The following is a 13,695-nucleotide window of genomic DNA, read 5'->3' on the forward strand; positions in this document are numbered from 1 at the left end:
GAGATTTCAGTATATATCTTGGAATTTTTTCAGATTTTTTTACCCCTCGGAACAATATTTCTCTCCTCTACTATTGGAATTTGATAACAAAACTTCTTTTTAACCCCCTACCGGCTCCACTTTACTCTACATTAACGCCACGAATTTTTATCTTTATTGTACAACTGATAAATAATAAATTAGAGATTTCAGTATATATCTTGGAATTTTTTCAGATTTTTTTACCCCTTGGAACAATATTTCTCCCCACTACTATTGGAATTTGATAACAAAACTTCTTTTTAACCCCCTAACGCCTCCACTTTACTCTACTTGAACTCCACGAATTTTTATCTTTATTGTACAAGTGATAAATAACAAATTAGAGATTTCAGTATATATCTTGGAATTTTTTCAGATTTTTTACCCCTCAGAACAATATTTCTCCCCTCTACTATTGGAATTTGATAACAAAACTTCTTTTTGACCCCCTACCGGCTCCACTTTACTCTACTTGAACGCCACGAATTTTTATCTTCATTGTACAAGTGATAAATAACAAATTAGAGATTTCAGTATACATCTTGGAATTTTTTCAGATTTTTTTACCCCTTGGAACAATATTTCTCCCCACTACTGTTGGAATTTAATAACAAAACTTCTTTTTGACCTCTTATCGCCTCCACTTAACTCTACGAATTTTTATCTTTAATGTACAATTGATAAATAATAAACTAGAGATTTCAATATATATCTCGGAATTTTTTCAGATTTTTTTACCCTTTGGGACAATAACAATTTAGGCCCCTGGAATAAAAGAAAAAATAATATTGCCGATGGAGGGTTAATTGTGACAGTTTTCTGACTGAAAAGAGGCCAAACGCGCCCGAATTTGAATCACGTTTACTTGTTTAATCTCCGATTTAGTAGAACACTCATTTCCTCGGTTAGTTCGGATAACAGAAGTTCCACAATGTCGTGGATTGAACGAGTAAATGTGATCGCAACTATACCGTGTTTGGTCTCGTTTTAATCAGAAACACGTCGCGAATATGTCCGTGAAAGTTGGACAGAAAAATGATTAAAAACCAACAGGTCCCATCACGGTTTCGTGCGAATGTTTGACTTCGATCGACAGGACTCTACTAAAATCTATCGCAGCAGAACTACCTGTTCGAATTACTCGTGTGGAACGATGTATCATATACGGGCACAGAATTTACCAGCAGTTTCGAAAGTTCTAAAAGAAGACCGGCTAGTCTTCCGTTTACGAAACTCATAAAACGTCGAGACCAGTTCAAGCTACAAGGTGTCGCGAACTAGCAAAGACTTTCCATAGTACGCGAGGTGTTTCCATTATTTTGTCCAGGCCCTGTATAAGCGTCAAACACTTGTTTGAAGCTAGTTGCAGGCCACTTCCGTCGTGTAATCCTACCTATCAAACAAAAACGGTGGTGTGTAGCGGAACCGAAATTAGTTATTTATTTTCGCTGCTGCCAGAAAGAAGAGAAAGAAGACGAATTAGAAGAAGAAGAAGAAGAATTAGAAGAAGAAGAAGAAGAAGAAGATGGGTAATTTATTTAATGGACACATTTAGTAATGAGGAAAAGGAAGCAAATGCAAAGTATGCACAGAAATCAGGATGCAGGATACAACTTTAAAAAAGTTTATTTTGATCAATTTCCACCCTGCTCAGAAGCTGATTGAACACGTTCGTTTTTCAGGCGTATATGAACGCGGGAAAGAATTTAAAAATGCAGTATATTTTTCTCAAGACCGTTGTTGAGGTAACCGCTCGTCTACTACGGACGCAACATTTAAAATCGCTTAGGGGAGGCAACGTAATAATTATCCACCGTAGCAGAATAGGAGATCTTGCCTGAAGGGCCGTGCCAAGTTTCGTTAACCCGTTCGTTCCGGGTGACTCGCTCGACAATGTGTCTGCCGGCGTGCTAAACCATTCCGAGGGAATCCACCCAACTGCTTACGCGAATTTGTACGACCTGTATTCGGAACGATCGAGGATCTACAACCACGGTGGCCGCCACACCGACGCGCTGCGAATCTTTGCGGTCGGACTCACTGACGCCGTTCGCGTCGATTGTTTCGTCATTAAATTTGCTGGATCCGTTCCCCCGTCGTTGGTGGCCGTTTCATTCACTGGTCTCGCCTTTTTTACTGTTCCAGACCTTCCAATTGTTTTGCACAGAATGCGTCCGCTGACTCGAATTGGACCTAATTTTCAGCTCGCTCGGCAACACTGGATTTCCACAGTTTTCCCTCTACGGGAATAATAGTAATTCGACCGTTCGCGCTCTACGATTTATTTCACGGTTCCAGTGAGATTCGAATTTCTCCGTCGTTCGCAATTACTGGACCGTTTGCGGAAAGACTTGTTGCAAAATAAAAATTCTTCAGTCGCGAGATCGAGAAGACGAGATATATGCATTTCTTCGTATAATTAATCCAAATGGCCGAAACTGGTACACTAATAACCCGTAGCAAGCGAAAATGTTTAGACTCCTCGTTCGCGGAGGGTAAATACGAGCTAGCCGCAAAGCCAACCAACATTAGACAGCGGAACCAGCGACCCTAACTTTTGGCATCGAGATGTTCCCGGTCTCCAGGAACGAGATGGCCACATCCCCGGGCTTGTTTCGTCGAGGTAGCGTGTTCCATCGAGCTGGGTCGGAAAGAAGACACGGTTACAGAACGGGAGCCGGTTGTCGAGGGTAACAATTATGTTCTTCGGTCAGGAGATGGAGCAGCGAAAGCTGATGGAGAGCAGGGGCAGAGCAGTCGGCTAGCAGAGCAGGAGCAGCAGGTGAAACGGAGCGAAAAGAACGGAAGGCAGGATGAGGCGGATGGAACAAAAGGCATCGCTCGGCGAGCAATATCGCGCGCACAAAAGCGTCGAAATGCAAAAGCTGTGTGTTAGAAGGAGAGAGAGAAAGAGAGAGAGAGAGAGAGAGTCAGTCGGTGCGATATATCTCGTCGGTGGTCCAGAAGCGAGAAGCGATAGAGAGACGCGAGAGCGTCGAGAGGTGCGCGATCGCCTGTGACGGCGACCGAAGAAAACAAAAGCTGCCTGGCCGGAAGAGACAACGAGAGAAACACTGAGCGCACAGTTAGGTACAGCTTTGACATTGTATGCGCATCGAAGCCCGTGCCAGGGCTGGTCCATTCTTACGGGCCTCGATCGATGCGATTTCGCGGGTGCAGGACAAAGAAAACGAGAGTGAGAGAGCAAGAGAGAGAGAGAGAGAGATAGTAAGGAGCAGAAGAAGAGAGGCTGACTGAAGATAACATGTCGGACAGACAGCAAGAGAGCAAGGTGAGAGGAAGCTCGCGGCGCGTCCTGGTGCATCTCCGTCGAGACGGTCCGAGACTCTCGGCTTCGTGCCAATCGCATCTGTTCTACGGCCGGTATTTCTCTTTCTCGTCTGATCCCCTCGATCTGAGCTCGGGTCGCTCAGCAGGCGTCCCCGACGATCAACCACCGCACGACAACGACAACGACAATCACAACGACAACAAACAATGCCCGTTTTCGCCTGCGACTACCGCGCCGGCTCTCTTCTCTCAGAACGCGCGCGCGAAACACGCGCCCGGCTTCAGCCCCGTTCCATGCGAATCTCTGTTACGGCCTGAATCTACACACTCTCTCGGTATCGGCGTGATCGCGTGACACACACACACACACACACACACGCACATACACGCGCGGCAAGACACGGAACAATGCGTCGTTTACGCGCCGCAAACAAACCACGCGTGCCGAATCTCCGGATTCGACCGTCAGCTAGCGAAGGATACTCATCTGTTGGCTGTTGATGCTCCTCGAGGATCTTCTGCTTCACGGAACGGTGTGCGACAGCTTCCCGCAGACTCTTCGTGACCCTTTGACTACGGGCGGCGGTTTCGGGTGTGTTCGGTTAGAGGGTTTCTTGGGATTTCTGGCGAAAGACGAGTAATGCGAGATGGTAATAACGAGAGTAACGGTGTGTCTTTGTTTACAGTTGCTGGTGGATCTGTTTCAGCCAGATGCGTGGATTCACGGTTTTGTTCTGGGACCTGTGATTGTTGAATGGAAGCTGTAGACTCTCTTTGTTGGACCGAATTTCGACCCTTATCAATCGAGTGGCGACTCTGAGGCGTCGCTGAAAATTGGTGGATCGTTGTTCAAAATATTGTTTATAATCGTTCAATTCGTTCGTATTTAACCCCTAAAGATGTTATTAAATTCTTTCAAACGGAAAGGAAATTCTATCTTGTTGTCGATATGTAGCTATTTGAGAATGTACAATAGGTATGCAATAAAGTAGTGTATAGTTTCATCTTCTAAGGAATTAGGTACTATTAAGGATCGTAAACATTTAAGTGTTGTATGAAGCGCGTTGTGTCAGTTTCACACCCAGGAAATGAACAAAATCATATGGAGTGGAAATAATGCGGCCCTTCCAGGCCGGAAGAAATGTTTTGGAGTTAAATTAGCTTCGAGTGGGTTAATTGTTCTTTTGTGAAGGATTGGTGCTTGCTTTGTCACGTGAATGGGAACTCTGGTTTCCATGCTTGTGACTTTAATCGTTTGATTAGTCGCTTAAACGAACTGATTTTGAGATGTTCACTATGTGACAAAAGCTGGACGATGTTAGAATTGTTTAGCGCGTCTTCATTCATTACCCTCATATTTCGTTCGGTATTTTGTACGAGATCGTGTTGTGCGTTATGACGGTTGTTGCATCCACCGGAAATGTTGTTTCACTTCGACCGGCGCGTTTCGAGATCAAGCGCAACCGTAGTCAAAGGGTTAAGGACCTCGACGATCTTGTGGCAGATCACGATCCAACTTACGCTCGGAGGCACTGCACTGGTCTTCGAATCGATGAGACGCGAAAAATCGCGAATTCCTACCGATATCACTTTAGACTTTAGCATTTCACTCGATGTAACAAAACACTCGCGATTGATTTTATCGTGCTGAAGAAAAATTTGTATAGAAGGGTGGAATGGAAGGGTTAGGGGCACAGGGAGCGAAGGGACTACCAGGGCTACGACCTCAATTTTTAGACTTTAAATTGGCAGTCCACTCGCGACGGATTTTCCTATAGACTCTCAATCACTGTTTCACTCGATATTCGAAACAGTATCGACTATGGATTTTTCCGCACAAAAGGGGCATTCGTACGCGGTGAAGAAAGGATCGAGGATGTCCGAACAAAGGAAGCGGCTCATCTCAGCCGCGGCTACGACCTTTCGACTCGAACCTAGAATTTAACTCGAAACAGTATCACTCGCGACTTCTTTGTTTCCTTCAAAAGAGGCACACAAGAGAGAAAGAGTTAGAGGTGTCACGAAAAAGAAAAAAAATTGGAACAACTCGATTTTGACCACAGCCACGATCCTTCGACTTCAATCTAGCGTTTCACACAATCTAGAGAACAGTATCACTCGCGATGAATCTTTTCGTCTAAAAGAAGCGTTCCTACACTAAACAGAAAGGGCTCCAAAGGTGAAAAAAGGGAACATCTCGATTTTGACCGTAGTCCCGAACTTTCGACTTTCATCTAGCATTCCACTGGATATATAAAACAGCTTTTCACTCACTATGAGTTTTTTCTAACCGAATCATACCTACACCAAGAAAGGTTTAAAGATGTCTAAAGTATAGGAGCGACACCATCGACGAAACCATCATTTCACTCGATACAACGGAATAAACACGAAAAAATTCTTTCCCCCCGGAAGAGCAATTTCTACGCCGAGAAGAAAGGGTTACATTTGCCCGCGAACAAAGCGACTCATTCTCAGCCAAAGCGACGACACTTCGAGCCACGATTCCACTCGATATTCAAAAACGGAGTCACTCCGCGACGCGAACTTTTCGGTGCACAGAAAACCCCCTCCGCGCAACCGGAAAGGAAGGGACAAAGGTGGTCGGGAGCGAAGAAGGTGGAACAACGTCGAGCGCGTCCTTCGAACTGGCGAAAGAGCGTCGCGACTCGCTCTGGTTCGCGATTCGAATTCGCGTGCCGAAGAAGCTCCGGCCGCGAGCCGCGCAGACGCTCGAGTAAGTCCGAGGAAGCGGCGGGCGGCCGATTAACCGGTGCCGACGACGAGCTTCCCTCCTTCTCCTCGATCCTCTTCGGCTTCTGCTCGTAGCTCCCCCGGAGAACAGAGAGAGAGAGAGAAAGAGAGAGAGGAGACGAGGATGCGCTCGCGACCGATGCGAGGGACGCGCCGAGTCCCACTGCGGTCGGAGAATTTGCGCAGCTCGCTGCACATCGCGCAACATGCTTCCGCGAATCGGCCACGTGTTGTGCACGGGTGCGCGACACTATGCTGCGCCGAGAACCGTCGAACCGAAATTCATCGGTAACCACGATACAGCCGCCCAATCGTATCCGTTCTCATCACCACTCTCTTCCTCTCTTTCTCTCTCTGTATTCCTCATTCTCTTTCGCTCTTTCTCTGTTCGCGATCCGATGCACCGGAGATCGCGAGGACAATAGCCAGAACAAACCAACGCCGAACCACCATTCCAATGGTCAGCTCCCTTCACGCAAAACTGGGGGCCCTGATTGCTGGACAAAAACGAGGAATCGATGCTCTTCACACTTGTTTGGACGCCCGATCGCGATTTAACGCGTGGCGCTTGGTTTTTGGTGGATTGGAGCCGAGGGTTTATTTTGGGGAAGGGTTTGGCCCTTTTAGGAGCGCTCCTTTTAGGGTTGTGAGGAGTGCTCAGCAAGTTGTTTTAGTTCTAACGTGATTTAGTATGTGGACTAAATTTTTTGTATTTTGTATTTTAGATTGTACGTACTCTATATATGTCAGAGATGCCTAGCCGATATAAGACCGAGAACTATCCCCACTGCCGCGGGGTATGAGGGGCCATGAACCGAGGCCTCTAAAGAATAGTACCACCTGACCGACATACGTCTCTGGCTAGACCCGTGTTTTGGACATATATCGAGTAAACACTGTACTACCCTCTGATATTGTAGCTGGTGACGACTTTTAGATCGAAGATGATTCCTCGGAGCTAATTAGAAAGTTCTCTAGCCTTGTAACGCTTTCGGCGACGTAAATGGGTCCGGTACGAAAGATTTTTACGAACACCCTAATGGATAAACAAATTTGTTTGACACCGTAGGGACAACAACAAAACTTGTCAATGAGACATATCACTGAAAACACGCAACTGGTCGAGGATCAAAACAATTAACTTTGGTCGTAACGGCGAGGTAAAAATTTCTCGTCAGAGACAGCAAAACATCCACTTTGTTGCTATTCCATTCCGTTATTAAAGCTTCGCCGTTCTCCATTATTAAATAAGAATCAAAGAAGAAACCACCTTATTTTAATTCACAGGGGACTGCGGAGGAGTTCCAACCAAGTTTGAATTACCAGTCGGAAACTTTCGGAGAAGATAGAAACATTCTTATAAAACTGGTATAGCGCCAACGTGGAACGTGTCTCCCATTACCGTTTATTCTCCGAGCCCTCGGAAAAGGTTGGATTAGATATTCAGAATACCGTCGCTACTCGAGAACATACGGCGCGGATGATAACGGGAATCAACGACGCTGTTTGTGTCCGTGATAACGCGTGTAACTATGCAGATACACCTTGACTTGTCACTGCTACTACCAACAATAGTCCCTTGTGCGGGAAGGGTCGCTGTCGAAAATAGTTTCTCGTATTTACGAGACGCGTAATAAAATCCGATCCGTAAACTTCGTTGGGGATGGTCAGTGACGTTGATTTCGGTAAGGGGACGGCTTTTACGACCCCACCCCGTCGATTAGGGGATGCTCGCTATAATAATACGATCTGGGGACCCTTAGGTTGTTCTCGGTATTCTGATCGATGCGTATCGCGTTATAAAGTCCTGACAGTGCGCTTCGTTCTTCGTTTTCCTGCACGCTTTGTGCTTTATCTTCGAATTTGCTACTAAGAATTATTATATAATTTTCTAGGCGTGTCGTGAGTGCAATATTAGAATATTTCAATATTCTTATAAGAATAAACATTTTTATTTCGCACCAATCTATTCACCACTAGACTACAGATTTTCTGTATTCAGGACAAATTGAACTGCAATTAGAAACAATTTGAGACGATCAAAAATTTTGGAAATGGAAATAATATAGGAGTATCGACGTATTACATTGGATCCACTGAAATTACTGCAGCAAAACAGGTGCAAAAATGCCGAAGCAAAATTTCTACACGCTTTGTGCTTTATCTTCGAATTTGCTACTAAGAATTATTATATAATTTTCTAGGCGCAGTAAGTTAGTTCTTATAAGAGCAATGTTGTAAGTATAAACGTGCAGTGCAGTTCGGCTAAAAATTTATAGTTCGCACCAATCTATTCACCACTAGACTACAGATTTTCTGTATTCAGGACAAATTGAACTGCAGTTGGAAACAATTTGAGACGACCAAAAATTTGAAAGATGGAAACAATAGAGTATCGACGTATTACATGGGATCCACTAAAATTACTGGAGCAAAACAGGTGCAAAAATGCCGAAGCAAAATTCCCTGCACCAAACGCAAAATATATTCTGCACAGAGCTCCATGTGCCCGTCACCGTTCCAGCGACCCTAAACACTTGTAGCAACGATCGGTGGTAAACGAGGAGGAGGGGCGACGTTCAAGTATCGGGGTATCACCGTGAATTATCCGGCGCGTCGACGGTGAACGAATTCGCGAGAGTGGAACTCTCGTACGATTTTCCCCATCGTTGTAAAAGCTCTGCAAGATTGATAAACAGATCGCGCGGGCTTCGAAACAGAGACAGAGAACGAAAAGGAGGGGGGGGGATGCGAGCGGTATTTTCTAGATGGATAGGTTGGATCCGACGCGGAAATTAAACGAAATCCACGCACAGCGACGCGAGATTATTCCCGTCCTTTCTGCGTTCGGGAGTTTGCAGCAATTTTTCCGCGCGTGTCTCGCCGCTGTTCTACAGGGAAACGGGAGGCTCGCGACCAAATTTCCGGTCGATAACTCGCGGATGAAAATCACGGTCATTCTCTCCTGCCCATCTCTCCTCTCTCTGTCTCTCTCTCTCTCTCTCTCTTTCCTCTCTTCATTCCCTTGTCGAGGAAATTGCGGCCGGGGTTTCGCGGCTTGCTGAACATCTCGCGGATCCGGGCCACATGCAATCAGAACGGCCCCATTAGCTCGCGTAATTGGCGGCCACGTTGATGCGTTAAGTGTCACGGCTCGCACGGAAATATTCGCCGCTGACGCATTTCGTTTTCCCGCACAAACACACGGGACCGAGATCGATGTATGTACACTACCGGCTCGCCGACGCGACGGAAACGAGAAACAGACTCGGGTAAAAATTGAAAACCTGGGGGAGACTGTGCGAATAATTTATCGAGCATTCCTCTCGCCCCTCCGCGCCGGTAATTAGGAGTTCCCGAGAACCGTCGCTGCTGCATTTATCATGGCCCGATCGCGGTGTCACCGGATCATGCTGGTTTAAACAAAGTTCTGCTTTGTTTGGGAAGCTTGCGACGCAGGAGGCGACTGTAATGAGCACCGGTGGACATAGCGCGACGCGGAAATTTAGGCGCGATGTTGAAATAATGGTCGAACGTGGTGCAACAATTTTTTCACGGCTAGAGCTTCTGGTTTTCCTTTTGGAAATTGTAGCAGTCGTAGTGCACCTTTGCTAGGAATTCTAGATGACAAAATTGTGAAATATTGCAATTTTTGCAATATGATGATGCAATTTTGCAGATTGAATTCATCATGAGAGCGTTACAAGTACTAGTTTTATTTTACGAATTATGGTATAGAGTAAACATGGTGTCGCTCAAGGGTTAAATAAGCTGATCTGCACTCAACGTTCTAATAACCTACTATTAAACGATACTGTTACAGCGAAGTTGCAGCGACGTTTGCCCTCGCCAAGAGACAGCCGATCCCCGCGCACAATAAGCAACATGATACCTAAATCCTGTGTCGTCCCGTGCGAGACAACAAATAGAGAAACGGCGCCGTGTCCGACTATAAATGCTCGCGGCGGTAGTTTATTCGCCTAAAGCCGAAGTCTGGTTAAGAAATCGTGACAGGAAGGCGTGCGACGATATTCCAGCAGCGGGAGCGTTGACTTTTCGAGGGGGTGACAGGCGGAAAGATTTACAACCCCCGGGACCAAGCGCGAGTACCAACGAATTTCCTCCCTGTCTCTGCTTAGGATTCTGCTGGAGGGTGCGACATATTTCTGAGGTTAGATCCGACCATTGATACGCGATTTGGCAATTAACCCTTAACAGACCAATTTACTTACTGGGTCCAATGCCGAGAATATGGCGGCAAGAATAAAAAGAAAATAAAGTATAAATATTTTCCTTTCTGTACTGGATATAAAAATGTCGAGTCCACAGTTTCTCTTCGTATGAAAAGGGAAGTAAACTTGAAATACTTCCGGACCGTGAAGGGTTAAGATTGGTCGAAGAAATCCAAAAATCCAAAAATCGTTGGTTCAGTTCCAGAAGGTCGCGACATATTTTTGATGGAGTATTACTGCGCCTGGTGATGTTCGGCAATTAGGAGAGACGTCGGTCCGAAAGTCTTTCTTTCGGTTCCGCAACTTGGGAAGAGAAGTTCGCGCGACTCAAGCAAATTCGCTCGCAGCGCGGCTCACGTAATTTCCGAACTTTCGTTCCGGAGGGCTTGTAACCGATGCTTTATCAACGACAGCTGGCATCGCGGGTCGATCGCGTGCCCGCCCTGGGAAACGAGAGCTCGAAACACACACCTACTGGCCGAAACGATCTCTCGCCGGATTCTCTGCTCCGTCCGCCGCGCGAGAAGAGGAAAAAATTCCGCTGGAAAATTCGTACGGGGGCCGACCGATTCCGAGCTTTTCCTCCACTTATCCGGAGATCCGGGCTCCGAGCGGGAATCCTTCCGTTTATCGAAAGGGAATATTATGCGAGGGGAACGCTCGTCGGTTCGATTACCGGTGACCTTGTTCACCCTGTTCACCCGTTTCGCCGGCGCCGGCTAACAACTTCTTTTCGAGCTGATCGCAAGAACTGCGAGAGGATCGCGAATGAGCCGCGTTCGTGATTCGATGGTGAAACAGAAAAGATTTCTTTCAGGTCCCTGATTGAACTTCTTTCGCTCGAAACTTTCTCTCGGCAACGCTCCGGAAGAGATTCGTAAGCTTCTTTCAGTTGTTATTAGTAATAACTTCCGTACCGATCGCCAGCGTTCCGCTGTCTTTAATCCTTTCTTAGATGAATAATTTCCAACTGCTTGCCAATAATCAACCGTTCGCCCTGCGATTTCTTTCTTGTCGATAATTTCCCGAATGGAGAGGACAATTTGTATTGACCGTGTTCATTTAGCTTAATGGCTGAATGCCGTTAACGGAACAACAGTATTTCATCTGGACACGGGCGAAATTAATAGCAGCCATGTTTAGTAAATTCTGCCTTTAGAATGTCCGAGTTCAATGTTACGCGATAATTACTATTAGGTCGTTCCATAAGTTCGTGCCGTTTACTCTTGCACCATTTAAATTCTAAAAATAAAATATGTAATCACCCTTTCGTTCCACAATCTCTTCTCACCTTTTTGGCGAAGACATCATACCGTCACTATAAAATTTCTGCGGTTTTTCAATGGTGAATAATACAAACATATCCACGGCACGAACTTATGGGACGACCTAGTATAAAATGTCTACAATTTATTTTGAACATCGTTTATCAACATTATGCGAACTTGTTCGAGATTTCTCAGATCTTGGCACTTTCCCGTGGCAGATATCCGAAGAAACTCGCTCGGAAGGGGTAGAATTTGTAATCGGGCTGCGAAACAGAGGCTCGCGGTCGTTTCTGGCGCCCTCCGACCAGAATATTATCGATGGACAGCGGCGACCCGCTCCCCGAATTAACGGGAGCGTACCCGCAATCGAGTTTCCCGTAATTCCCTCGTTGCCGGGCACGATCGCGACCGCACGGGACGACGGATGGCCAGAAAATTGACTAAGGGCGGAATTTCCCACAGATCCGTTCGCCATACACTCGCTTCGTGCTATCGAGAAGCTGTACCCTGTTTCCTACCCGCGAGTTTCGACATACCCGCGACGTCATCACTGCCTTCGCAAATAAATGTCACCGGGAAACGCGAAACGGTTGTTCTATCGATCGAAAGCTCGCGTTTGCAGCGACCTTCCATTTTACCGCTTGGTTTTAACTAACACTGGAACTGTGCCATCTATTTTTTAAAAAAATCCTCGGTCTAATTATCAGTATCCCATATCTTTTTCCGTTCCATAAAATACTTTGATCGGAAGAACGAAAAATGTGAAAGTCGGGGAAGCAAAAATGAACCGAAAAGGTCGTGGTCGGCGAACAAGCTTGTTTCTCTCGGTTGAACAATCAAGACACCTATGAGTTCGAAGCAAATTGAGCGTGTATTTTGCGAGGACAGGTAACCGGGGCCCGTGGACAGGCCGTGGAGGTCTGGGTTCGGATATAGATATTCGGTCGGCGTGCGTCGAAACAAAGTGGTACGGTGCCCCCGGAGAAGAAATTTCGTCCCGACAAAGAGAGCCGAGGAGAATTGGGAGACGCGGCGAGGGCGTGGGTGGTCGCGACTGCGCGACTCCGCTCGCGGAATTTCGTTCTCCTTTGAGGGCTCAGCCCCGCTGAGTGGCTCGCCCGCCGATGAGACACGTTCCCGTGGAACGCGGTTCGCTGAGATCATCGAGGGTGAAAGGCGCGACGAGACAAGAATACCTTGGTGACCGAGTGCTCCCGGGCTGTCTACCGTCTGCTAGCGGCCACACAGAGACTGGAGAGATAGAGAGAAAAATTGAGCGACCAGAAACAGAGAGCTGAGAAGCGACGGTCCAGAAAGAGAGGAAGAAGGAGAGGAAGTCCCTCTCCCACTCCCGTCCAGAGGAAGTAGTACGAGGAAGTATTAAGTATGAGTAGTATGGGGAATGTAGTAAAAGTCGAAGAGAGAGAGGGAATTAGATTTCTTTCGTATTTAATAACCCGCGTAGCTGAATAATCGGAGTCGTTCCTATGGCCAGCCTTTATGCGAAACCGTCCAGGAAGCGGACCAGTGTGCACGCGAGTAGAGGCGAGTTCAAATTCGCCTGAAATTTTCAACAGCATTCATAGAGTTGGAAAAAATCGAATCGCTCGGTGCATCGAGGGTCTGATCGATTCCGATAAGGGTGCAGGGAATCTCTGACAGAACCAATGGCTGCGGCGAATTTCGACAAAGTTCTGTGGAAAATATATCTGGAAAGATGACGTTGTTGTACCTGACGCCGATTTTATTTCTCGGTTAATCGATGATGCTTTTACTTCTTTGTGTCAGAGTATAATCATACATAGTGTCATAGAATTATAATCATTTTTAGTGGTGTCTCGAAAGGGACAATCGAATATAAATGGTCGAATACCTCCTGGAGCCAGTGTGAATCGAATCACAGAAGAATCATAAAGAAATTTTTGCACCGACCTAACAGGCAAATATTCTAATTCAAAACTGAGGTACAGCGCGCAAATTCCAAAGCAGAAAATCGCGCATCTTGTTTATTATTTCAAACAAATTCGCCACACAGCAACTCGCATCCTCTGGAGCGATTCCCTTGCGGCGCGGTGAATTTTTCATAAAAACCGTAAAAATCGCGGGACCGAGAGAAAGAGCCAGAGAGG

The 13,695-nt window shown here is 46.3% G+C and overlaps 1 protein-coding gene and 1 long non-coding RNA gene across 6 annotated transcripts in view; one reads left to right on the forward strand and one right to left on the reverse strand.

The window, feature by feature from the left end:
- LOC143359663 (uncharacterized) overlaps nucleotides 1-13,695 on the reverse strand; it is a 148,751-nt gene that overhangs the window by 36,420 nt on the left and 98,636 nt on the right. For 2 of the 5 annotated variants that reach the window (XM_076797783.1, XM_076797782.1), the window contains exon 1: nucleotides 1,203-1,343. The exons of 1 other annotated variant lie outside the window; for it this stretch is intronic. The gene's annotated coding sequence lies outside the window, so the exon portion shown is untranslated. Of the gene's footprint in view, nucleotides 1-88; nucleotides 592-1,202; nucleotides 1,344-13,695 lie in introns of those variants that run through there. 2 more of the 5 variants (XM_076797780.1, XM_076797781.1) reach the window with 2 other exon arrangements.
- On the forward strand, nucleotides 88-6,114 carry LOC143359673 (uncharacterized). Its single transcript, XR_013083145.1, has 3 exons — nucleotides 88-191; nucleotides 783-4,852; nucleotides 5,575-6,114. It is a non-coding gene; the product is annotated as an uncharacterized LOC143359673 (long non-coding RNA).

This window comes from Halictus rubicundus, chromosome 12 (genome assembly GCF_050948215.1).
Source record: "Halictus rubicundus isolate RS-2024b chromosome 12, iyHalRubi1_principal, whole genome shotgun sequence".
Taxonomy (NCBI): Eukaryota; Metazoa; Arthropoda; class Insecta; order Hymenoptera; family Halictidae; genus Halictus; species Halictus rubicundus.